Below are 27,828 nucleotides of genomic sequence, written 5' to 3'. Positions count from 1 at the left end.
TTCACCTTTTTAGATGTGTTGCTGATTCTTCTGATGTAGGGAAATGGATACTGTCTTATTATTGGGTAGACACGGTGGTGTTTCATCTCCATCACCTGCAATTGGAAACACTCTCAGGAGAGTATGCAAATCCTCCACACTCACCCCACTCTTTATGGAAGCGTAAAAATAGAGCCTACTTGAATTCAGACGGGAAATGAATCATAACTTGGCTTCAGTTGGAAGCACTTTCAGTCAGTGCAAAATCACCTGCTGCACAAAAGAAACTAGAAATTGGTGTCCAGCTGGAAAGAACGGTGCTGCCTTGGACCTTCCTCCAGCACCAGGGGGGGGAGGTCTGGGGCTCTGCCCCACCTTGCAAACTCCTCACACCTCCAAACTCCTCCAGCAGAGAGCCCCGAACTCATCCTATAGAGCACCAACACAGAATCACAGAATGATAGAATCGTTGAGGTTGGAAGGGACCTTTTAGATCACCAAGTCCAACCACCACCCCAGCACTGCCCAAACCCCCACTGCCCCATGTCCCTCAGCACCACCTCTGCCCGGCTTTGAAATCCCTCCAGGGATGGGGACTCCACCACTGCCCTGGGCAGCCTCTGCCAAGGCTTCACAACCCTTTGGGGAAGAAATTGTTCCCAATCTCCATCCTAGACCTCCCATGGTGCAACTTGAGGCCGTTTCCTCTTGCCTCTTTCTTGGCCATTTTCCTCTTAAAGACAGTCACAATCCTGAGCTGAGTGGCTACGGTCTACGAGGGAAAGTGCAAGGACATTTGGATAACCGAGAGAGGGATTTTCAGGAAGTGGCTGCACACAGACTGACATAAGCAAACAAATAATATAAATAAAAGACATTTGAACAAGGATAGTCTCTCTATGGATGAAAAACACGAACTTGAACTTTCTCACAAGAATCACAGAATGTTAGGGGCTGGAAGGGACCTTTGGAGATCATCCAGTCCAACTCCCTGCTGATTTTAACATCATACTTTCTATATTTGCTGGTGTCACACAGCAAAATGATGCAAATATATCATCTGCTCAGCCTCTCCAAACTCCAAGAATGATTATCAACTGGAGGAGCCCGGCATTGGCTGTCTATTTTGGGTGATGACAAAACACGTCAGGATGGTGTTTGCTCCTCAGCTGAGACAGCCTGGGATGGTCCACGGCACAGGCATGTTCAGGGAGGAGCTGCCACTGGACCCAGCCAGAATCCCTCCAGAAACCAGGACTGCAGTAGCTCATGGAGAGGTTTCTTTCTTAATGCATATGATCTAAGTGCAGTTACAGGGGAGTTTCCGTTCCTCCTCCACACCCCCACACAGACTGCTGGGGATCTCCATCCCACCAACATCAACCATATTTAAATATGGTGCAGCATCAGACATTCCTGCCATTGGCTCGGCCAGGCCGCAGGAACAACACAGATACAGTCTTCTGTCCTCATCGACTAAACATTCATTCGGCAATTCCTAAATTCTGAATTGTAGAAGAAACAACAAGAAATATTAATCTCTACTATCCAAAAGCGCATCTATGCAGTTTCATTCTGTAAGTTCATTATTTAGTTCCGCTTGGCGACAGCACGTGTACAGCTCATTACATGGCTCACAAGTCTTTGTTAACCAGACACAGGTTATATTTTAGCTCTATATTTGTCCATGAATGTGTCTTATAAAATCAAGGTAGGTTCATTGTTTATCTTTTAAAAAAAAAAAAAAAAATTAAGCTAAATGTGAGATATTCACTACTTTTTCATATCACTACGTTGAATGATCCCTGAGGCCCCATCTCCACGCCACTGGTCCCTGGTCCTGGAGAAACTCGCTCCCCTCGCTCAGCCTCGCGTCTACATTGCTAATGACTTGTTATAACAAGCATAAATTCTTCAGCATTTCCTTACCCTCGTGTGAAAACCAACAATAAAACTTTATGTGCCTAAAATTACCTCTGTATTGTTCGAAGACTTCTCTAGCATCTCGTTAGTAGCTTGCCTTCATCTTGCAACTTTAATTAGCAGCTCCAGTCTGGGATTTACCTATGACTGTCATGGGTGAAGAGTGCTGGCTAATGAATTATTCAAAGTAAATTAAGAGACTAAGGGAGTTCTCTACCTGTCTAAGACTAATACACACTTCATTAGCAAATATTTTCACCTGTGACAGTCACAGGTACCTCACGGACTGAATTTTTACGCTCACCTGAAATGGATTCTGTCTATGTCCGCGTTAATGTCAAACCCGGAGTTTTACTTCTATAGAGATTACATTAACAGTGACAGTTAGTAAATTGGATCCTCAAGATTATAGGATATCTTCATTAAACCCGGGTGACGCCGGGAATGGTGAAGCAGGCAGATCTGTATCGCCCTCCAAATACCCCGGTGCTGCTTGTCAGGATCCCACAATGTGATTTATCGCTGCCTCTGCAGACTGCCTGGTGTATTGCCTGAAACTCCCTGAAAACTTTTAGCAATAGTTTTAATTCTGAAAATATGCAGAAAGCTTCAAGCCTGCTTTACCGGGCTCAGCCCGTGCCCACCTCCGTGGGGGCTCTGCTCCCTGTCAGCCCCCGCTTCATCCCCACAGCAGCCGTTTGCTGGCCGTGAAAAGCGGTTCTCGGGCAGCATTTTAACGAGACCAGATCAGTAAAAGCAGAACTTCATCTCTGACGGCAGCAGAGACAGCGACTCCATCACAGGGGAGTGGGCAGAAAGGTGCACAATCCTTCAGCCTCTGCCAGAACACACAAACACACTGCGTGAGGGCTTCTGGGCTAGTTGGCTTTACATATTGGACACCACAAGGGAGGGCTGCAGAGAGCTACCATGGGATGGTACCACGGGGTGGTACCACGGGGCATAGGGGCACTGAGCGAGCTCCATGTGTCAAGGAGAAGACACAGGAAGCCAACGGGCTCCCTCTCCAGAAGATGAAGAACTGAAGAGGGGTCCGGTGTGGAGCTGCTGCATGGAGTCACTGCCATGCCTCTGGGACTCGGACCAAGGGCAGGGACCCAGACCAGGGGCACCAGCCAGGAGCAGGGGTATGGACCAAGGGCAGGGACCCACACGCTTTGCCTGCGGAGAGGCTGGCAGCCACCTCCTCCCCCGGCCAGGGCTGCCAGTCTGTGCCCTGCTCCCAGCACACCACTGCATCACCCTGCACCAAACCACACCAGCATCACACCACACCAGCACCACACAGCGCCAGCATGGTGTGGAGCTGCTGCATGGAGTCACTGCCAAGCCTCATCACACCACACTGCACCGCACCACAGAGCACCAGCATCACACCACACCACACCAGCATCACACCACACCAGCATTGTTGGCAGCCACCTCCTCCCCCGGCCAGGGCTGCCAGTCTGTGCCCTGCTCCCAGCACACCACTGCATCACCCTGCACCAAACCACACCAGCATCACACCACACCAGCACCACACAGCGCCAGCATCACACCACACTGCACTACACCAGCACCACAGCACACCACACTGCACTACACCAGCACCACATCACACCACACTGCACCACACCGCAACGCACCACAGAGCACCAGCATCACACCACACCAGCATCTCACCACACAAGTGTTGTGCTGTACCACACCACACCATGGAACACCAGCATCACACCACACCAGCATCACACCTCACGAGCCTTGCGCTGTACCACACCACAGTGCACCAGCATCACGTCGCACTGCACCCCACTGCACCACACACACCAGCATTGCACCACACCACAGTGCACCGCACTAACATCACACCACCATCTCATCGCTCTGCACCACAGTGCAGCACACCACACCAGCATTGCATGGCACCACACTGCAGCACAGCATCACACCCCACCGGTACTGCACCACCACCAGCAGGGCACCACACCCCACCACGCTGCACCATATAGCACCAGCATCACATCACACCAGCATCGCACCACACCAGCAGGGTACCACATGTCACCACACCACACTGTAGCAGCATCACACCGCACAAGCATTGCATTGTACCACACCACAGTGCACCAGCATTGCATTGCACTGTGCCCCACAAGCTCCAGCATTGCACCACCCCACAGTGCACTCCACTAGCATCACACCACATCGCACTGCACTAGCATTGCATCAAACCACACTGCAGCACAGCAGCATCACATCACACCCCACCACACCGGCACAGCACTAGCAAGGCGCCACACCCCACCGTGCTGCACCACATTGCACCAGCATCACACCTCACTAGCATCACATCACACTGCATTGCACCAGCGTCGTGTCATCACACTGCACTGCACAAGCATCGCACCGCACCAGCAGGGTACCACGTGCCACAGCACCACACCACACCAGCACGACACCGCACCAGCATCTCACTAGCATCACACCAGCATCACACTAGTATCACACCGAACCAGCAACACACTGCACCAGCATCTCACCAGCATCACACCAGCATCACACTGCACCAGCATCTCATTAGCATCACACCGAACCAGCAACACACTGCACCAGCATCTCACCAGCATCACATCTCACCAGCATCTCACTAACTTCACATCTCACCAGCATCACATCTCCTCAGCATGGCACCCCACCATGCCAGTCCTGCCCAGACTGAGGCACTGCACAGACCCGCACTGCCAGCTGGGACAGGGGACACCTCCTCCCACTCCGGACCTGTCCCCAGGACCAACAGCACAGGCCAGGAGGGTCCTCACCCCCCTTGGGGAGTGGGAAGGTGCCATCTCACACGGGCGACCTGCTGCTTCCCAAAGCTCCACAAGCAGATCTACGGTCACCTTCGTAATAATCACAATTATCATAATAATTGTAATACTCAGCAGCACATCTAGCCTATGAGTGTTAGACCTTACACAGGGAAACAGTATAAATGCATAATCACTGTAGCATCTTCAAACTGCTGGCAGACCATCAGAATTTTGTACTTGAACCTTTAATGCAGTTTACTGTATGAACTATATATCTGACACTTGATAGTTATACGAGTTAAAGCAAATAAATCCCACCAGGGAGGGGCCATACCCCAATCCCCCTGTAGGATGGCAGCCCTGATGTGGCACCGACCCCCAAAGGATGGTGAGTCTGCTCTGGAGGACTCCGACCTGCTCAGGCTCTTCCTCCCCCTAATTGTCCCCAGTGCAGTCCCCTCCAATTAGCCAGCTCTGCTCCCCGGCAGCTGCCTGCTCTCCCAGCCTTCATTAGCCAAGCAGGGGACCAAGCCAAAGCCTAGTGAAAAAACAGCCCAAAAAGAATATAAAAACAGATCACTGCTTGCTGCTCCAGGCATTTTATTTATTTATTTATTTTTTTACTTGCAATATTTTAATATCCTTGCGGATCGGGAGCTGTCAGTGGGATAATTCACCCAGGTGCTCTCGGGGAGCGCGGTGTCGGCGGAGCGGGGACGTGGCTGCGCTGCCAGGTTTTCCAGAACGAAACAGGAACTCACCGTGCAGGAATACAAAGGCATCATTATTATTTTTATTTTTTTTATTTTTTTTGCTGACAGAAATCACTAGTTCTAAAAAGTGCTGCCTCCCACAACGTACAGATAAAATTTATTATTAAAGATAAATTGAACTGTTTACTTATAGAAAAGATTTATGGGTTTGTGAACAGAGGACACGGGAATAAATTGTTTGCTAAATAACTGGGTGGGGGGGGGGAAGGCACAAAAAAGCTTTTAGTTTATAGGTTGACTCCCCTGGCAGCTGCCATCAGAGCAGTGGCACACTGCAAATCTGCGCCACAGATGTGACAAAGAGAAGGCAAAAGTCAAGTGTCTCTTGAACGTGTTTTGCATTTTTTCCCATGCTCGCGACCCGCATTAAAATATTCTCAATCACACCCCTACACACAACAGTTTCTATTTGGGTCATTCAAGAAATTGGATTTTTGACATTAAAATTAAATATTAATTTAATATATGTTGAAGATTAGTTTGGCAGAGACGCCCAGTCACACTCTGAAAAAAAGGTTTGGACACAGGAAATTTTCAGCTGTTGGTTCTCTGCTCCGAGTGACACACAGGGGTGTGGAGAGGGGAGCTGAGGGCTGGTGGAACACCTCACCCTCCTGCCTGGGCAAAGGGGAGTATCTCCCACAGCTACGGCCAAGGAAAGGACCACCTTCCTGACGTTATTCTGCAAAACAAAGGGACTACATGTATCTTCTGGAGGGGCAACCAGCCACAGTAGATAAGACCTCCATTCCTTTGAGAGCCGAATCCAGTATGGAGTCCAATTGCCTAGGAAACACTTGCTTTGCATTTCTGTTGAAATTGCTCAGTTTCAGCTTTTAGTCATTAGTTTCTACTACAGTGGGGTTTTTTGGCCAAGATTGAATTTTTCTGAGTTTTTTTGGCATAAAAACATTCTTCAACACAATGAGGTTTCCTATTTCTATTCTCCTAAGCTAATTAGACCGAGTTCTTTAAGCTTCTCCCTGAAAAAATATTTTTTATTTCCCGTATAATATTTTTCTCTCTCGTCTGCCATCTTTTTGTTATTTCAGCATCTTTGAGCAAACAGGCACCAGCACTCTACATCGTATTTCACTGCTCGTTTCAGCAAGGCATTTGTATTCCTACTCATTACCCCACGTGTGTGCACCTCTGGATCCTGTTAGTGGGGGTTTGCCATGGTTTTATATTAGGACCCAAAGTAAACTCTATTTCTAAAACAAATCCAGCCTAGCGAGATGCTATCCGTTCATCACTGTATCATTTTCAGATTTTATCATCAATGAATTTATCTCAAATTTCAAAATAATCATGCAAACACCAAACAGAGCTGCTCCCATTGCTCACAATGGAAGGACCCCACCAGAAGAACCCATTCCACCCACATTGGAGTTGACTCCACATTGATGGTATTTCTCAGGGCTGCTAATTATCCAGGGTCTTAATCCACTTAACACAGCTGTACCAAACTTGCAGCTTGCCTCCTGGCTTTTTTTAAGAAACAAGAGTTTTTATAGTATTCACTCAAACATGTAGCCTTTCAGACAAATCTCAAAAGATGGTGATAGATTTGAAATAGTTCCTTCCTCACAAAAGAATGCAAAAATATATATAGTGAATTTGCTTTGAAATACTTGAATCTGTTGGTTTTTTCACAGAAATGTTTTAGATGGTGTATTACTATGGCAGAACATCTATGGACCAGCAACCAGTGATCTTCTCAACCAAGCCCTGTAGCACTCTGAGGTTCAGAGCATCCAGATGCACTGGCTCACAGATGGTCAGCCATCATCAATAAATATACAACTTCTGCCTCAGAGAGCATTTGGTGATTCCCAGGTGACATCAGCCCCCTCCTCTCCAAAAGCAGAGAAGTTATTGAAAAATGTTAACAAAGGTGCAAAGAGGGGCAATTTACTGTTTCTTCCCAGCATGAGCCTGTCCCATTGTGATGGGTTCATAGACACGAGCATCACTGGGATCAGCTGCAGCTTCTGCTCCCAGACACAGAACAGAAACAGCACTCACTTCATCAAGTGTGAGAAAAAATATTTACATACTTACCTTTATTTACACCATAATAGAATGTTAAAATGCGCCAGTAATCATTACATAAAGATCAAATGTGCAACCTTATTATATACACCAGGAAAATTAGCTTTCCAATGAAATATGGCATGACCTTCAGCTACTGGTATTCACAGCAGAGCCTCTATTCAGCCCTTCATACATATATTCATAAATTTGGAAATTGTAAATTACATCACGAGATGGATTCAGCCCCAGTGAATGCTGGATTCTACCCTTCACTTATGCACATCTATCACAAATAAATATTTACTAGCACGCCCAGAGTATTTTCTTCGGCGCTCGCTCACTCCCTCCCTGATTAAATGCAGGTCGTTTCCATCCATAACTACTATTCGAATTCAAAAGTGAAAGCGATTTAGGAAATAAATTATCTTTTAGAGGTATATTTAGTGTCACCTGTCTTGGTCCTCTCATTCAAATGTAAAATGTTCTCCTCTCTGTCTTCATTGCTTTCCGTTCCGTAACGGCAAACGGCGCAGCCGGGGCTGGAAATGAAGACCTATGGAGTGCTCTGCTCCCCAGCCCGGGCAACACGCTGCCTTTGTCACTGTCACATCCAGGGCAGTGGCCAAATTAAAGACATTCATTTTCACAGCTGGTTATTGCTACCCGATAACCCGAATTTTAAGACAAATACATTATACCTGATGAGATGGAGAAGCTGGAACCAAAGGAAACTGAAAGAAGATACAGAGAAGAAGGTCTGGAAAAATATTAGTCATGGAGCTCTGAAGAAAAGTCACAATGCAAGATGGTGTTGCTTAAGAGCAGAAGGAAAATAATTCATTAATCAAGATGAAAAAGGTCAACTAAGAGTTTTCATTTCATAGTGATGTTACGGAGAAAGGACCAGCATGGTTTAGTGTGAGCATGGATAGGAGATCCCAGAGAGGGGTACCAGCAGGAGGGTCAGCTGAAAAGGCATTTCTTGGAGACAGGCAGAAATGAAAGATACATGATCTTTTGTTAAAAATGTAAAGCTTGAGCTCCTGGGCAGGTATCTACAAGGAGATTGCAGAAGACAAAATGGAGATCTTATTTTGCAAATCCCAAATACAAATCTGAACTGAAAATGTATCTCCGGGTCATCTTCACGGGGATGGCAAGAGAGTTTTCAAGAGCAGAGAGGCAGAAAATGAGTAACCCAGGGGATCCCAAGCCTGCCTGCATGGCAAGAGTGAGCAACAGGACCCTTCAAAAGGAAAAAATAATAATAATTTTTAAAAAAGCAAAGGAAGACAGGGACTCGTGAGTCAAGAAGATTCCAAGAGGAGCACAGCCAGTGATGTTAAAGTTGGGTGACAGATCGTAAAAAAAAATGAAAGCTATTTTTTTGGCAAAATTCCTATCTCTCCTCTACTTATTCAAGTTTAATGTTACCATGAAATATATTGAGCTACTTGCCCAGACGATACCCAGTGGATCAGAGATCCTTGTCTCTGCCAGACATCACTCCGGGGGGACAGGATTGTCTCCGAAGCCGTTTTATGGCTTTAGGATTGGTTCATCTTGCTCAGACCATCAATCCCAGGGGGCATAAACTAACAAAGACTTTCTTGGGTTACAAATTATTTTAGTTTAATGATACAGACCATCCCACCCATCTCCAGACATTGGCAGTCAGAGTTCAGGTGCCCAAATCACCTTCTGGAAGCATTTCCTGCTCTTTTTTTTTTTTTTTTTTTAGTAGCTAAAGCAGTAGATTGGGGTCCTAATTTAGGAAATTTAATTAATCTCCAGCAGTGAAGCAAGGTGAACCCACCCTCATCAAACATTTCATATAACACATTAGCGTGAATATCAATCATATTTCACAGCACATCTGGTCTTTATATTTTGTTGTTACTTCTACTGTTTCTGACAGAAAATTACTATGCACAGAAAAAAGCCCCAAAGCCAATAATCAGCACTCGACAGAAATACATTTATGTTCACAAATACTTTCAGGAAAAAATATATAAATAAATAAAATAAAAAATCTTTATGTTCCTAACAGCTAAAATTACTTTGGACAATAAACTGTAGGCTCACATGGCACTCAGATTATTTTCAAGATATTACTAAACAGACTTTTTTTTAAAAGCCTTTACAATTAATTGATACAGTCAATGAATAATCAAAACAATTTAGTATGGATCTAAGGAAAGAAATACATAAGTACTTAGGGCCGTCCATGAACCCTTAGCCACACTGCAAACTGGAACTTCTCTGCTCTTCCCAATACTCTGAAAGAATAATTTATAAGAAATATTTATTTGTTCTTGTGCGGAGACACTAATAACGACCATAACATTTTAACCAGTGATCAGAATATATTTTAGGATGTCTAATATAATCTTTATCTAGGAAAAGTGCTCACAGCCATACTCATGAAAACATCCTTTTGGCTCTTCATATAGCGTCGTAAAGACACTAACTTTTATCTGTATCATTAATTGCTCAAACCAGTTAAAAAACAGCTCCAAAAGCACTTCTAGTAGCTGAAACAACACTTTCTGCTGAAAATCAAGTCCCCTTGAAGACCTGTGTAAAACGCACTCTTAAGCATTATCTTTTCAGGTTCATTTCTCCCCAAACTGACATCCTCAGGAACGCGTATTGTAATATGGAGCCAAATTTGCAACCCAACTTCTGCTGAACTTAAAAATGATGATTAAAAGACCCAATTCTTCACTTCATTGTGCACCACACTAACAGGTTCAATAGACCTTTACGCTGGCGCAAACAGTTTTGTTATTTATAACCACTTTCAGACGACTTTACAGTATGGATTTGAACTTACACAAATTAAGATAATAAAATTACCTTTTTTTCTTAAATAATCTAATCAAGCTAGTCCACTAATTTAAAATTAATGGAATGGAATGGAAATGTTGGACACTTTCAAAATAAATTAAGTGTGGAACCAGGTTACGTTTAATCAAGCTGTCATGCAAATTAGCAGCTTCAGTCAGTGAGTACTATTTAAAGAACTTCTTCGCTAGTGAAAATGTTTTTGGAACTGTTACAGGAACCATCTACTTTTTCTTAAAGACAAACGAATGCTAAAAAGCACAGCTCCCCCAGCCCGAGGTTCCTAATGACAATATTGTAAAGCTTGGCTAGACAGGGAAGCTCCACCTGTGTCTGCTGGGGGCAGGGAGGCAGCTGGAGTAAATATTTTCAGAAAACAGCTTATAATCTGAAATATTATACACTGCTGCCAGAACAAAAACAAACAAACAAAAAAACCAAACTAAAAAACCCAAAACAACTCAACAAAAACCCACCAAACCAACCCTGAAAAAAAGGCAAACCAAGAAACCCCAAACCTAACCGGCTAAAAAAAAAATAATTCTATAAGCACATGTGATTCTTGCAAGAAGAGAACGGCAGGAAGTGCCTGTTTCTGCAGAAAATGAAGATGTAAGCAGGAAATCCCCCCCAGACAGCACATCTCACCCCATCACCCAGCTGGGGCTCAGCTCCATCCCCCCAGGCACTTGCTGCCCCTGGGCCGGGTACGTTCCCATGGAATAACCAGTGGCACATTCCCAACACCGCTTCTTCCCAGCACTTATTATCTGCTAATAACTACAGCCCGCCCTATCAAGACATCACCTATTAAAAATGGCCAAAATTATACTTCAGTACTGCCAACGGCACTTATTTTGCTAATTGAGTGAAGCTCTTTATTATCAACTGATTACGGCAACCGATGTACGAGATGCCGTAACTTCGTAAGAGGGTTCACGACTCCAGTAATCAGTGTGCTGAGCTCCTGATGTGATTTTAGATGAAGATTACTGCTTCTCCTCCAGAAGAAGCAAAAGAAACAACATTCTTGGTTCTGCCATCACACAGGTGTAGATGCGTATTATTAAATACCATAAGCATGTAGTCAAATTAATATTCTAAACCAGAAAAAAAAAATCCTTTATTCTCCTATGAATGTATTTGTATTGTTCTTCTGCACCCAGTCAAACTTTTTCCTAGCAGATGTGCTTTGGATATTGTAATTTATCTCCTTCTAACTTATGAATAACGTGTCAAGTGCTCCCCAAAGACAGCAAACGTTTGCACAGAAATTCTGTTCCAGGTAACATCAACTTTGATCAACAGTAAATACTGCACATCACTTGCTGCTATAAAAAAGTAACATTACTTTGTGCTATTTACCACATATTATCTCCCATCTAAGAATTCAAAAGTTTTGCAAAAAATGTTAACAATCTAAAGCTTACTCCACGTCTCCCCTGTCTCATCAGGGAGGATCACAGGAATTTCAAACACCCTCGCATCGAGTGAACATCTGAAGCTTTACGCCAATGTTTTGTTTGGTGGTTGGGTTTGGTTTATGCCCTTAGAAGTCTAAGCATTGCATCCCAAAAATACTGTATCGTGAACTGTGATCCCATTGAAAGTGCAGGTTCTCCTCCCGATTCAGTGTAGCTGTAATAAGCAGGTCAGCTATCCATACATCTGACATCAAAACACCATCGGTCTCCACGCATGGCTCTGAGTGTCTCCTCCCACTGACCTGGCTCTTTCATGAGCTCCAACCTCCTCAAGCCACAGAGGTACATGCACCGAACCATCCTGAACCTTATAGTCCACTTCCCTACACTAGTGTTATGTTCACTTCAAAACAATATTCCTTCTCATCACTCACTTGCTTAATCTTATAAAAAGAAAATGTATTTGGATGTGTCCAAAATATTAAAAAATATGCTTTTCCAGACAGTCATTCCAGAAGCACATTTGAATTAAAAATAAATTGTGTTGGATAAAATCTTCTCCTTCACTGCTTACTTTATCTAGATAATATACAAAAAAAAAAAGCAAGAATCAGCACAGTCCGTTGGAAATGTGATGTTCCAAGAGTTATTTGAATTAAGCCCCAAATACATACACGGTGTTCAGGGTTATTACTATTTTCATAAACAGAATAATGTGTTCCCTGGGCATGAACAGCTTCACTGCAGTAAACATTAATGCTGAAATAGATGGGAGGGAGGGAAAGGTGAACCACTGCTGGGGAGAGAAGGCCATAGGTATGGGGAGAAATAACACACAGGTAGTAAAACTGCTCTGCTGTGCCCGTTATCTATGGATAGAGAGGCCAGGCATCCCAAGGGATTAATTATTTACATTACCACTTAAGCCTTATTGTTATTTATCAAAGAATGCGTGTTAACTTGAGCTATTTACACAAAACTGCTGCACTCGATGAGATGGATATCACAGAAAGTGCTACTTACACTTCCCAAACCAAGATCTATTTTAAATCCATTACCCATTGATAACATCAGCGGGAATTAATCGCAGATGTGTTAAAGACAAAAAATCCAAAAGATGATCAGATATTTGGAAATAACACATGAAAGAGGAAGACAAAAACCAGTGCAGAGCAATATCAGAAAATATCTATACCAAAGACTCTCAGATCCTCTCCCCTCCACACCTGCACCCCAAGTTTAATTTTAAATTTTGAACAGTTTTTGGCGTTTCATAGATGCACGTTTCCAGGCTCCGGGGGCCTCGCAATACCTCCCCTCCTCTTCCTCTGCCCTTGCCCCTTCACACCTTTGCTCCCCCAGATGGTCCTCCTCAGCCCATCACATCCCCCCAGCCCAGGGCATCCAAATGACAGCATTATCCAAATTTAATTTGCAGGCTGTGTTTTATCTTTAACACATACACCTTCCTACTACCAGAAATATAACAGAAATAAGGTTTATGCAGGTAAAAAAAAGTCACAAATGAATTACAATTAATTAAATTAATTTTAAACTAATTTCCAGCCACGTGCAAGACTCTATACTTAAAAAAAAAAAGAGTAGCTGTGACAAAAAATATATTTTGTTCTCTCTTCCTCGCTATTTAATAGTCTCAGAATGAAAAGTCTAGTACAATTTTCTAGTCCAATTGTTCCAGCCGCGGGGAAAAATTGCTCATCATAATTAGGCCACTTTCATAACATATTTACTCCTCACCCGGCCTCCTGTGGATGTGGCCAAAGCACTGCACCTGGGAAGCGCTGACCTGTTCCTCCCCACGGCACGTCTCCCCACCACCTTCTCCCCTCCCCCCTGATTTTCATCCCCCCGACCACTCGTTCACAGAGTGTGGGCAGAAAAGCAAAGTTCACCAACTACAGAGAAAAATACACAAAAGATTGCTTGCTTTTCATGCCTGTGGACTCTCTAGCTGTGGTTTTCCTGACGGGGCTTTGCTGGCGCATGGGGTGAGGTGGGGTGATGTTCTGGACCCAGGTGAGAAGCTCTGCCCCCCACATGCCTGTCAGAGCAAAGTGAGGAGCAGCTGGACCACTGCGGAAGTGGAGTACCACAGATTTCATACTTTTTAAAAATATATGCATATATATACAAATCTACATACGTGGGGGAGGTTTAGGACGGATATCAGGAAAAGTTTTTAAAAATATATGCATATATATACAAATATACATACGTGGGGGAGCTTTAGGATGGATATCAGGAAAAGTTTCTTCCCGGAAAGGGTTGTGAAGCCTTGGCAGAGGCTGCCCAGGGCAGTGGTGGAGTCGCCATCCCTGGAGGGATTTCAAAGCCGGGCAGAGGTGGTGCTGAGGGACATGGGTCAGTGGGGGGTTTGGGCAGTGCTGGGTTGGTGGCTGGACTCCATGATCTGAAAGGTCCCTTCCAACCTGGACAATTCTATCATTCCATGATTCTATACACAACATTTTCTCATACATTAATATTGCAGAAAGTAAACAGAGTCCACCAATAGCAGAAGGTCTTTCAGATAAGAATTGGAGATGTTGCTTTATACAGAGGACTTGAAATACTTAATTGAGCATGTATAAGTAATTATCCAGAAACAACTACAATGCCTGACCTGGCCCCACCTTGCATGCCCACCTGGTGTGGAGCTGGCGGCGGGTCCTTGTGGCAGCCAGACATGGGGCTGCCAGGTGATAACTTGGGAAGTTCTTATTTTTTTCTAATAAGCAACATGGGTTTCCAAAATCCTGAAGGGTGATGGTCACGTCTAGGTTGGGACAGGGTGCTCATTGTCTGACTTCTAGAGTTAAATTGTCAACTCAACAGTTTACTTCATGGCCCCTCCTTCTCCAGAAACAGCCCTAAAGGGCTTCCAGAGCTAATGGGGCATGGCAAAATTCAACTCACCATCACCTTCTGAAGGATTTTTCAGGATTATTTGGGCAGTGTACGCTGTGTTTCTCCAGCCATTATGTAAATTTAACACTGCAAAATGCCCTTATGAAAAAAAAAAAATCCGGAAGAATTGAAGTAACCTGAACAGTAAAGTTTGGGATGTTCTTTGTAATGGGAATTTCTACAGCAGAGGTGTGCAACTTGGTTTGCACGTGCACTTATAGCACACTTACAAGGTTTTGAAGGTCACAGCAGCTTCCTATAGACACTGCCCACAGCACATAAAAGTCTTTTTACACATAGAACGGTGATATGAGACACCCTTAATACCTGAAAGAAAACTTTAGACTAATCAGTCTTTCTTTTTTTCACTGTTTATATTAGCATTTCAGTAACATTCTTAATATTTAATTTTACATTTACTTAATAACCGTCTTGAACAGGAATTATAAGAGAAATGCAGTGCTGGAGTGGGATTAGAAGTGGCTTGGTGAGTCCAATCATAAAAGGTGCCTGAAATGCTGCAACAAAATCTAACTTACACTGAGAGAACCTAAAGGAGTAGCTAGAACAGCAAAACACTTTAACATTTCCACATATAGAACACATTTAAAAATATGTGATTTTGCCAGTTTACTGATTTAATTCCTATGATAAATTCAAGATAATTATGACATAACACATCAAAAATAAATGCATACATATTTTAAATGTATTAGCCTATAATTCTGTTAATATTATACCGCCATACTAAATTTATAAACAAAAATATTTAGCAAAGAAAAAAGAAATATTTTAATTATTGCATTATTATCTATTATTTCATTGTTCAAGCAACACAATAGCTGCAAAACTACTGCATTTTTAACTCCCACTGGTGTGAGATTTTTCATCACATCCATTAAAGTACGTAACTAAGCTAACTCAATACTTCATAAGCATAGATCCTAAAATAAGTCAATTTAATAATGTAAGTCCTTTCTGAGACCTTCATATACGGTTGTGCTCATTTTTTTAACTAATTTAGTTCATCTGATCCAAATCCCTCATTAAAAACTGCTATATTATGATGGTTAGGAACAGAATAACTGGAATAATTGCTTTTAGAGCTGACAGAGGTACCTATTTGAAATTACGCTTTCAACAAAGCTGGACTCATTTATGCTGCAGGAAAGACCACAGCCTTTCAGACTGTGTGACACAGCAGACAAACACGGAAGACAGAGGTTTTATTTATCTGTTTATTTTTGCCAAGACATCCATCCTTCCCGCCGCCTTTGGAAACAATATTGCCTCAGCTCCGGATATCAAATTATTTGGGGATTTCACCGAGAGCTGCATTCAATCTCCTAAAGACTTTAAGCATTCAGTGTCTAGGACAACCTCATCTGTAATTTACTTCAAAGTGCGTTGACACTGTTTAAGTTGTCACTTAAGTTGACACTTCTTCTAGGACCACTTCCCAATTTCTTTATAATTAGGCTAAAAGCATCTTATTAATTTGAAAATCTGGTCTTGTAACTCCTAGTCCTTGTTAACCTTCACTTATATTCAAGAAACCAAGGAAATCAGCAGGAAATGCTAACGGAAGCATTATTTGAGGGCCTGACACAGAGATGAGTCAACTCAACAACTTCTAGAATTGAAAAACACAACAAAGAATTCTTTGAAAGCTGCGTTACTTAAATGTTTATCTTGGTTAAACTCCACATTTTTCTCTCGGCATCAAAGTGTCAGTCCCACCTCTGAGCACGGGGTACCACAAGGCTGCTCCAACTCTTGTGGTGGCTGTTGGGTGAAGGTCACATTGGCAGAGGCCAAGGCTTCCACACACGCTCTAGTCTAAACGGGTCAGAGCCCTGTGGGCTGCCATCCCCTCCTGGTGGATAACCCAACAGCTGGCTGTGATCACTGACTTCTGCAGTCTTCACTTCAGTTCTGGTTCCTGGAACCAGCAAAAAAGGCTACGTGGAAAATTATCCATCCTTTCATCCTTCCTCCAAGGTACCCGAACCTTGGCTGTTCTCCTTCATGCTCCCATGGGTCATACGGCATGGGAGTTATTCTCCTCCTCTCCCTTACTGGCAGGAAGAAGTTCTTGACCTTTATTCAGCCAATTTGGAGAAAATGAGTAGTTTCACATCTTCTGAGCCTTCAGCTCAGTGTAGCCCATTAATTTGGGCTTCACAGTCTGCTTCCCCTGTACCTTCCTGCAGCCTCCCCCAGGAACCAGTGAGCCTAGTGCACGAGCAGGACACCACTGCTGTGAGGGACACCGAGCCAGGACATCGGCTGGGGGATGTGTCACGGACCCAGGAGATGCATCACGGACACCCAGAGGGGTCTCAGTGTTGGCAGGTCCAGGGCTAGAAAAAAGAAGTAGCAGCTGTGGAGGTGTTGACTGTCCCAGTCCTCCACTGGGAAGGGGCTGAGGACAGTCCCCTGGTTCCAAAATGCTGTGACAATGATTTCCATTCATTATCGAGGACGGGGCTGCTCTTGGCACCGACCTCCCTCCCTGCTCACACACAGGAGCCCTCTCCAGTGCTCACACCCATCATGGGAGCTTTCGACCATCATGCTCGATACAGAGAATCTGGTCTGATATTAAATTACATCAGTAATAATATACACTTTATTTTGAACTGTGTCACAAACACAAAATGTGTTTATTCCCAGACTGCCATGTACCACTTACCCAAAGCATTGGCTGCGCTATTCAACATTTTCATTTTGCCATCGTGCCTTTACAGCTCTATTTTAAAATTAAGTGACACCACAATTTAGTGAAAGCTAAGGTTATGCCTGGAGCTCCTGTGTCAAGCTGAAGGTTTCTGGTGGGTAGCATCGCAGTTGCAAACAACAGGCAAACACAATGCATTCAGTTACACCCTCCCCCATTAAACTCCTTTCTGATAATGATGAACTAGTAAATTGGCTTCTTGGCATCCATGGCAGCGACGGGCCCCCGAGGCTGCATCCCGGGCAGCCTGGCACCCTGCTCCAGAAGCACTGCCTGGTTGCCCCCACATCTCCTCATCACACCCACCACCCATCTTACACAAGGGTTTCAGCTTCTGGCAGAGAAGCACCCAGCAGCTGACCCTTCACAGCTATGGAGAGCTGGCCAGCCTAGCAAGGGACCACAAAGAAACCTCAGAAGATGCTCTGAAAATGCTGGCGTGGGACATCCCATGGGAATGTGGGACACTGAGACTGCCCAGCCACCCTTGTTCCAGCACTGGTGCCCATCTGTCCCATGCCAAGTCCACTTGAGAACCAGCAGAGCTCGACAGTGGTTTTGAAGGCCATTGCACTCCTTCAGGTCCCTCAAGGAGCTGCCCCAAGCTCATGCCAGCTCCTGGGCTGGGGAGGGACTGGGGCACCCTTCCCGAGAGGTCTGCTGCTGCTACCAGCTCTCTCACTTTGAAAGGAGAGAGTAAACATTCCTGGATTAAAACAACCCCAAAATCATAGAGAACAAGCAGGCGCAGCTTGTTCCCGTGCTCCTGATCCCAAGAGGACAAGCTGCTCTAACGTGTTGTCTCTGCAAACTTCCACCGCTGTTATTAAAGCCCAGGCAAAACCCCTTCGTAGATATTTCAGCACTTCAGCTCCTAGCTTATTAAAACCTGCTAAAAAAATTATTGGAGTTATCACACAAGGGTTGTACCTGCTCAGGTTTTAAATACACTCAGCTGTCCCAGGGAACCTTATTCTCCCAGGTACAGAGCCTGCTGGCACAGGGACCCATTTCCTTACAACAGGGGAGAAAGACAAGAAAAAGCCCTAGACAGAAAGTTCTCAGCAACCAGCGTGGCCAAGCAGAAAGGGAGGGGAAAAAAATTAGTAAATACTGCTTCATTTACCACTGCACATCTTTTTTGTTCCACGGCAGCACAGAGCAATCTCTCCTGCTCTCATCTGCCCTCAGCCACTACCCTGCTGTGGGGAGCATCCTTCCTCCACACGCTCTGCAGCCACAGCCCAGCCTGAAGGAAGCACCTTTCCAGGGCAGGCACTGAAGGAGCCTCAGCAGCGCCCTGCAGCAAGGAGCCTGGCCTATCTCAAAGGTTCTTCTACAACTGCTACATAAAATTAACAGCTTTAATAAAAAAAAAAAAAAAAGCCAAACAACAGCACTAAGTCTATAAAAAGATACATATATGTGCCTATGTATTATTTTAGTCAGAAATTCAACTACTGTGCTGAAAAAAAGTAATGATTTTCCTGTAAGTCAATAGCTACTGGATGGATGGATGGATGGATGGATGGGTGGAGGGATAAAGGGATAGACAGATGGAGGGATGGATGGAGGGGGGGATAGATGAAATAACGTTTTTACCACGAATCTGAAATGTAAGAAAATAAATAGACTGAATCAGCAGCTGCCCACTGCCCTGTGCACAGTCCTGGACACCCAGTGAGGGCCCGTCTGTGCGGTGGGTTCAGGCCAGCCCTTGGGCAGGCACCCACCTCCCCAGGGAGCTGGGAGCTGGCTGCTGCTGGGGCGAGGTGGGATGTCACTGCTAGCTACTTTTGCATAACCACATACACCTTGACCCCACCAAATCAACCAGAACTTGGTTTGAAACTGCCACTTCCCTTCCTCAATTAGGTTTTTGGAGAGAACTGTCCCCCATGTCATTGCTGCTCAGCTCAGTGCGTTCAATCTGTGGCTGGTGACAAAGCCAGAGCGTGCCCCTACCTGTGGTTTACAGATACTCCCCTCTCCAGTCTGTAAGAAATGGAAGGGTGGTTTCAAAGCCTTGCTTTCCTCTTTAACTGGTTATTTATAGCTCTTAGGTGGTCCTGCATCCCACCAGTTCCTATCTCTCACCGGCCTGGGAGCATCCCAGTGCCCCCCGGCTCTCCACTGACAGCAGGACTGTGCCACCAACATCAGTAGCTCTGGAGGGAGGACTTCAGTCTCCGGTGCTGTTTTATGCTGGTGAATTATATTCGGTTTGAAAACATTTTTTAACATGAAGCCAGTGAAATATCAAAGGCGTACAACTGTACAGTAAATTATGTATGCCTGTGTTTTGTAGCGGGAATAAGGTTCCTGCCTACTTTTGACAGAGCTGCATTATGTAAATTTAGCAGCATATCACACATGCTGCACTAAGCCGGACAGTTATCTTATTCCTGTGCATTTACATAAGTACAGAAAAAAATACAGCATACATACATAAATATATAGTATCTCCTTCATTTAGATCGGTATTTGCATGAGAAAAACGACTGGAGTTTTCTGCAAGAAGTATTGTATGCTAATGAGATTTTTTCCAAGACAAAACTGTTACTGCTAACAGTTGGATACTCTCTTTGTTTTAATTATGCATGACTAATGATAGCTGTTTGGCTGTCTGACCACCAGATTGTCTGCCGTTGCCAAGGGAAAATCTTTTAAAATAGGTTGACTGTTTTTCCGTTATAAAACGGAGCGTGATTGACTTCATCTTACATTTTTCAGAAGTTTCGCAGGTATAAAAATTAAAACTTGAACTGAACTCACAGGTGGGTCACTCTCGTGTGAGAGGCACCAGCAAATCTCTACAGGTGGGGTAATTAATACAGTGTGTGAAACCAGAGCTACGGCCAGAGCTACTGCAGGCACCGAGGGGCTCCATGTGCTGGTACCTACAGAAAGCACTGCAGAAAGAGCACCAAGGAACGCTGCTGCCGTGGCTGAACAGCTTATTGGGCCTATTTTGGACATCTACCTACATGCAAATGCAGGTGCACTAACAAGTCCAGCCTCCTCTGGGGTCTCTGGCAGCCGTAATGCTGGGAAAAAGCTGTGCATCCAGTCAGAGGAAGAAATATCTTTTCTGCTGAGTTGAAAAATATTTGAAAAAAAGTATAAAGATGGCCTGATAGCTTCTGGCATGGCAGGATACGGGTGAGTGGGGCCATCTGTACCAGCCACACAGCTACGCGGGGTGCAAAGACCATCCATACCCAGCTACTCAGCAATGCAGGGTGTGATGGGCCACCAGTAACCACCAATCCAGCAATGTGGGATGTGATGGGCCACTAGTAACCACCAATCCAGCAATGCAGGGTGTGATGGGCCACCAGTAACCACCAATCCAGCAATGTGGGATGTGATGGGCCACTAGTAACCACCAATCCAGCAATGCAGGGTGTGATGGGCCACCAGTAACCAGCCACCCAGCAGTGCAGGGTGTGATGGACCACCAGTAACCACCAATCCAGCAACGCGGGGTGTGATGGACCACCAATAACCAGCCACCCAGCAGTGCAGGGTGTGATGGACCACCACACCCAGCCACCCATCAGAGCTATTGAGCCCCAGCGAAGGGTCACCCTGGCCCCACTCCCTGTCTCTGCCCCAGAGCTGGCTCAGCAATGGGGGCTCAGGATGGCTGCCCCACGCTCACAGCATGGTGGAGACACAACTACCGGCAAGAGGCTGAGGAGGGACTGCCCCAGAGATTACGAACTTAAGTACTCACATCACCCAGTTAGCATCAGCCTTGGACTGGCATCTGGGTTGAGCTGGAGGAAATGGAAGTTTTGCAAATTTGAGGAGTTCCTTCCTCTGCTTCCAAGTGGGAACTTTCTTTTCTGGCAATTTTGTGGATTTTGTACTGGCAACCTCTGCCCAAAAGCTGAAAGGGAGCCAGAGCTGAAGAGGACTCCAATGTCCCCAGGCAATGCTTGAGCAGAGGGGCATTTAACAAACACTTCTGCCCTCGGTGCTCGTGAGGAACACCATTCTCATGGGAGACAAGGTTTGTCTTTCAACCTTAGCTTCGTGGATCATTTTAACTTGCAGATGAAGCAAGGTATAGAGCTGGCAGCCTGCGGGTGGGTACGATCAATTAACCTGATTGATTAGTGTTACCTCATCACAGACGAGTCTGCTGCTACCACTGTCATCTGCAAAACCTCACTGAATTTATGCAGAGTGGTGGCCACCCAGATCAAGCTGCCCTTGCCTTCACTCTGCTCTACTTTGAACCCCTCTAGTCCTGAAATAATTTGTTTATCCTCAGGCCCTGCTGCCCCTCTCCCTGCACCGGGGGGACCCGCAGGTGGTGAGAGCAGCAAGGAAGGGATGCTCTGCATCACCTACTCCTCCTCATTCCCTTCCCACCAAGAGTGAGAGCCCATTGTGGAGGGGTGAGAGAGAGCATCCGTTGAAAGGATGCTCCATGATGTTAGAATGTGCAGGAGCAGCAGTTGGCACGGGCCAAAGCCCTGCCAGGGAGAAGGAATAACATGGGAAACAGCCTTCCAGTGCAAGAGTGGCCTGGGATAAGCCTGGGACACGGGAAGAGTGCGAGCCCTGCTATGCCCATCCACCTCCAGCCTTGAACAGGGCTGAGATGTCTCCAGAGCGGCTGCTGGAGCTGCTGCAGCAGATTTTAGTTTCCAAGCACAGCATCAGGCCGGGTCTCTGCCAGGAGAGCCAGGGGGGAGCCAGCACTGCCCGTCGCTGATTGGCCTCCGAAAAGACTCAGCCCGAGCTCCTGAGACTTGTTTCCCTGGGATATCGGCTACGGTCAACTCTTATGCAAGATGACAAGAGGAAAGTAATTTAAGTCTCTGTTTCTTCCTCAACAGAACAGCCCTTTGGAACAAACTCTGTTTTTCATTCCTTACTGATTCCTTGTTTTGTTAGTTCCTCTGCATAACATCTGAACCGTTCGCGATCGTTTAAAATGATAAATTATTTTAATTTGCTCTGAATTTATTTATTATTACTGCACAGACAAGAGGCAAGCGCCATAATGTGCTTGTTTAATAATTGGCAGGGATTTGGAACGTGAAAGCCTTACCCAAACAACAACTTAATTTTATGAGGGGGTGTGCACATATGTCTACACGTTCCACAGTCACATTGCAGAGGGAGAGGAACAAAGCTTCATGGAGCCAAATAATTTATGATCCTGAACAGCACGAGAATACCAAGAGAGTATTGGAGTCATGAAATGTACCTTTTAAAATCATAAAGGAAAGAAGAAAATGTTTGTATTTATTCCACCAGCTGTTCCTCCACAGACCTACCTGCATTTATGCAGGGGTGCACACAACTGCACCCAGCGCTGCATGTGGATGTGCATCGGAGGGGCTGTACTGCTGGAATATAGACAGTAACTTAACATTTAAATGCGCTACATACACTTGATATTCACCTGCTATCCGCATTGCAAAACTTTCATTCCAAATGCCCAATTCTCAGTAATAGGAATGACAACAGACAGAGAGCACTTGGCAGGTGTGTCACCAGCTTTCCATCCCAACTTTCCATCCCCACTGTTGCTCCTTTGGCAAAGACTGCTGGTGACAAAGCGCAGCTCTCCTTGTAAGAGAGGGCCAAACCAGCTAGTCAGTCCCAATCCCCAAAAGTGACTCCCCCGCCTTGGCAATTTAAATATGAATTAGGCACCTCCATCCATCCCCCTGAGGACCTGCTCAGCTTTGGAGATGAAGCCTCCTTGACCTGCTTGACACAGCTCAAGCCACACAGGCACCTTCAGCCATTGTGACCAGAGCAGCTAGATAGGGACCACTGATCTGGGAATCCATGGGATTCCACAGTTCAAGAAGTGTTGGCAAGAAGCTCACACAAAATAAAATCCATGATGATAACCATAATGCTCTAGTTTTATTCTCGAGCTCCAGGAGTCAGGGGAAGCAGAAGGAGGAATTGGAAATGGTCCCAGCAAGGTTTCGTTTGGCCAGACTCCCCTTCAACCATGGCGAGGCACTGATGGGCTTCACTGGGAAAGGGGAGGTTCTTCGACCGTTTGGTCAGCATGTTTGAAAGCCAGGAGATGCAGTTTTGGGTTCTGCTGCCAAGCCTGTCCAGCCAAAAGGGAGATTATTGCCATAACCAGACTCTGATTTCAGAGACCCTGCATTTGTTACCCCTAAAGGGACCTAAATAAGAAAAATAGTGTTAGGTGGACATCTCTCCCCTGAACCATCACCGTTCGTCAGAGGAGAGCCATGGTGGAAGACGGAGAGCCTCCCATTTTCCAATATGAGCGAAGAAGACCACGTGCAGCTGAGGAACGGTGAGAACTGCCGTCTCTGTGAAGCTGGAGGGAGCCACGGGGGAGCACTGAGTCATTGGTGCTGCACGAGGAACAGCATCTCTCCAACACAACCTCTCACCTGCCTCCTGTGCCACCCCGGGGTGTCACAGTCCAAATGCTCAGTACCTCCTGGGAGAGGCAGAAGTCGTGCTGAAGCAGCAGCTCTCCCAGAGAAGGACACTCAGAGACACTGGAGGATGCCAGGAGCTGCTTGTCCCGTGCCCCATGGGAGCAGGGGAACATGGCAACTTCTTCCACCAGCAGGAAAACTTATGGAAAAGAAGCTGAATAACAGCAAAAGCAACCACTGGGAAGAGACAGGTGGTGTTCCAGATCAGCTGGCTGCCATCTGCCCCAAACTTTTAATACCAGTAAAAACATACCAGTAAAGCATACTCCTAGACTGTGTTCCTCTGCACCTGCCCGTCCTGTTACTGTTGGTTCACACGAGGAGTTTGACACCAACCTCAGGTCGCGAGGCTGGGGAGAGCGTGACTGCCCATGACATAGACCTGGAACTCTCCAAGGCAGACAGAGAAGCAGCCAGGTGACACGCCAAAAATTCCACATTTGGAAAACAAACCCAAACGCTCCAAACCTCCTGACCCATGACCAAAAAAAAAAAGAAAACTTCTCCTATAATCACTCTTCTCAGATGACTTTGGCTGCCCAAAATTCACATGGAATGGCCAGAAGAGACTGCTGTGGCCAAAAATACATGGATGAAGTTCAATCTACCTGTTAACAAGGCTGGTCTGAAACTGGTTTTCCCAGCCAGGTTTGACTCTGCCATCACAACCAGTTACCTGCTCTACAGCTTCCACCAACACTGCTCTTCAATGGGCTTTTGGGAACCTCCATCCAACAGATCCCAGCTCGAGGTTTAACTCTTTGCAGTGAAGAATCCACATTATTTTACACATTCTAGAGCGTATGGTTCATAAATGACTATAATTACATAGTGGTAATCTTTTGTTGTTTTTTGTTTTTGTTTTTTTTTAAATATGTCAACTTCTCAAACAATTTACCATGATTACACAAAATAGAATTACTATCAGGTACACTAGCTCTTAGTAACCATGAGCTTTAAGAAAACTGAAATGCAGAATAAACTTTTCTTGCTAGAGAAAGCCATTTTGATCATCTTCAGGTTTGTACGTTTAGATATCTAAGGGGATTTTTTGCCGATGGGGTATGGAGGAATCTGTTTTCTTGGATATATAAAGCCAAGAGGGCCATACACACGAATTGGCTGTAACTTGGATGAATATCAGCACAGAAAAAGAGGAATTCTCTCTTATTTCTCTCCCCGGCTGCAATCCTGATGGCTAGCTCTCCGCTGCCCTCCCCACCCCATGGCCGGCAGGAAGGGGAGAGAACAGCCCCCAACAAGTGGAGGTGGCCGTTGTCCTCCCTGAGCATCCATCCCTCCGGCAGCGAGGGACATGGCACAAGTCACCCCCCCTGCCCTGAGCGTGTTGCCCTGCGTTTGTCACCTCTCAAACCCTGCTGCCCCCAAACTGCCACCTCTGCCGCCAGCGCTACAGCCGGGCTGCAACCCTGCAGGGATCCCTCCCCTCAAGGGGGTCTCGAAAAGGGGCACCAGAGAAACCCAGGTCTGAAAACACAGACTGCATTTCTACCCGTATTTTCACCAGTTTACAATGTAGCAATTTATTTTTTTGGTAAAGTAATGTTTTTGTAACTTTCTCTCTTCTTCCTCATGAGCTCTCATTAAAGCCTAACTGATTGCCTGGGAAGAACACAGAGAAGATGCAGAATTATACTTCGGAAAATCAGCATTTTCCCCAAATTTTTTTTTGCCACAGAAAAGTACTGCATTGCTGATATAACAGCAACGATTTCTTATAACTTCAACAAACAGTGACACAGAAAGCGTTGGGGCTGCAGGGATCAATCACTGGCCGAAACCAAACAAACGGTGGCCCAGGGGGCGAGCACGGGGTGACCCCATGGGACACAGCTGGGGGGGAGGAAGTGGGGGGCCCTGGCCAGGCAAGGGGGACACTCATGGCTTTGCTTCTGCAGCACCTGAGAAACACTGCACATGTAAATTGATAATTACGCTTTCATATGAATTAACTATTTTAAAAGGAGGGAGCCGTACCACTGCCTTGACCTGGTGTTAACACTCGGAGGCTTTTACTGGGAAACCCTGGGGGCTGGGTGAGTTTATTCCTCATCTTTAGCAAAGACAATGAAAACTTAATGTGAGAACTGAAACTGGGACTTGGCTCCCTCAATCTGCCACCCCACTCACCAAAACAGGCTCCCTGCTTTATTCCCGCATATTTTAGCCCAAAACGAGACTCGCAAGTAAAAGTTGCCCCCCAGTTCAGGGCAGGTAACCCCGTTTATTCACCCCCCCCCCAAACCTGGGTCGGTCCATAGTGGAGCCCTCGGTCAGGGGATGCCTCAGCCCAAACGTGCATCACATAAATCACCCAAATCTTCTTGCAGCCAAGGAAACGCTGACTCAAAGCCCGGGGAATTACTCCATACCCCGGCATTAATTATTAAGGACAGGGATGCTCGATGCCTTAAGCATGGGGCTGCCTTTGTAACGGAGGGGAGTTCTGAAGCCCCCCTTGCCTGAGGACAGGGAAAAGGGGAGAAGCCCCAGGGTGCTGGGAGGAGGATCAACACGTGCCCACGGCGGGGGGCTGGTGGCCATCCTGCCCTCAGAGCCTGGGAACCACGGCACACAGAGACTCCGGATGCTGCAGCCTACCCTAACTGAGAAGGGCTACATTCAGACAGCACCCAGCTGCAAGGAAAAAACCTCCTTTTCTAACGCTCAAATAGCTTATCCTGCTCACTGGAGTTTGTATTTAAATAAATCGCCAGCTTCCGGTACTGAGGATAGTAATAGCAATTATTTTAATGTATATAGAAATGTATTTATGCTACGAATATCCAGTGAGGAAAAATCCAGGAGGAGCAGTGAGGAGAGCCCCGAGATAAACAGCTCTGCCCGTCTCCTGCATGCTCTTTTGAAAAGTGCTTCCCTACATCGATCCTGCATTTCCCATTTCGAGCTGCAGCACCAGCCGAAAACAAAATAAACTCCCATTTGAAAGAAAGCCTACAGAAGGCACATGAAATGAAATAAGTTAATCATAGAACAAGAATAATGAGTAAAACAGATGTAAGGCACAGGATTTCACCATCTCTAACTGCTTTGTCCCCGAGTTTGGTACCCGTGTTTGTGTTCCCTTCAGCAGCACCTCCCCACAAAACAGACACTCTCCCTCCCGTGCGAGCCCCAAATAACGTTTTAATCTCACAGCTCTGATTTCATTTATGTAACCCCTCCAGCTGCACCCACACTGCCTTTCACACACGGTCTCAGGCCTAGAAAACTGCACGTATTCCGGCTGAAACCCAGGGGGAGGAAACCTCCAGAGGAATTCCACAATTTTGGATTAAGGTAGTTCTAAACATATATCTGTTTACGTCCTCACGATGTTTAGTGCGGGCTGAGCATCTGCCTTAACTGCCCGTGAACTCACCAAGTTACCTTTCCTGCCACTGTTAAATCTGCAACAGTACAAATAAAACAGGCTTTTATTTATTCCCTTTGATTCCCCGGTGCTGCAGACAGAAAGCACGAGGACTTCAGGACACCTCAAAATACGGACTGTAATTGAGGGATACGTAAAAAATACTTGTCAGCTGCCCTACATAGACATCTACTGTATTTTCAGTAGCTACTACACCACAAGCAGGCTGGCTTGCTATAAAACCATTCTGAATTCCCCCCGAAAATGCCTCACGCAGTATTTCCCAGCTGATTCTAGGCTCATTAAAAATGCATATGGCTAAAATACTTTGTGATCCAGAGACCTGAGTGACACCCCCAGCAAAAAATAATACAGCCAGGGTAGTTCATTGCTTAAAACTACTGCCAAATACATCGGAGATTTATCACGAGCAAAGGAGGTTCAACACACTGCAATCGTATTCCAGATCATGAGAAAACGTATTTTTTCTCGAGCTGTAGCAAAATCAC

General features: G+C 45.6%; 1 protein-coding gene across 1 annotated transcript in view; it reads right to left on the bottom strand.

The window, feature by feature from the left end:
• NEGR1 (neuronal growth regulator 1) overlaps window positions 1-27,828 on the bottom strand; it is a 298,752-nt gene that overhangs the window by 270,567 nt on the left and 357 nt on the right. The gene's annotated exons all lie outside the window — the stretch shown is intronic.

Source organism: Calidris pugnax, unplaced genomic scaffold (genome assembly GCF_001431845.1).
Source record: "Calidris pugnax isolate Ruff unplaced genomic scaffold, ASM143184v1 scaffold29, whole genome shotgun sequence".
Classification (NCBI taxonomy): domain Eukaryota; kingdom Metazoa; phylum Chordata; class Aves; order Charadriiformes; family Scolopacidae; genus Calidris; species Calidris pugnax.
This window is presented reverse-complemented; position numbering and strand designations above follow the sequence as displayed.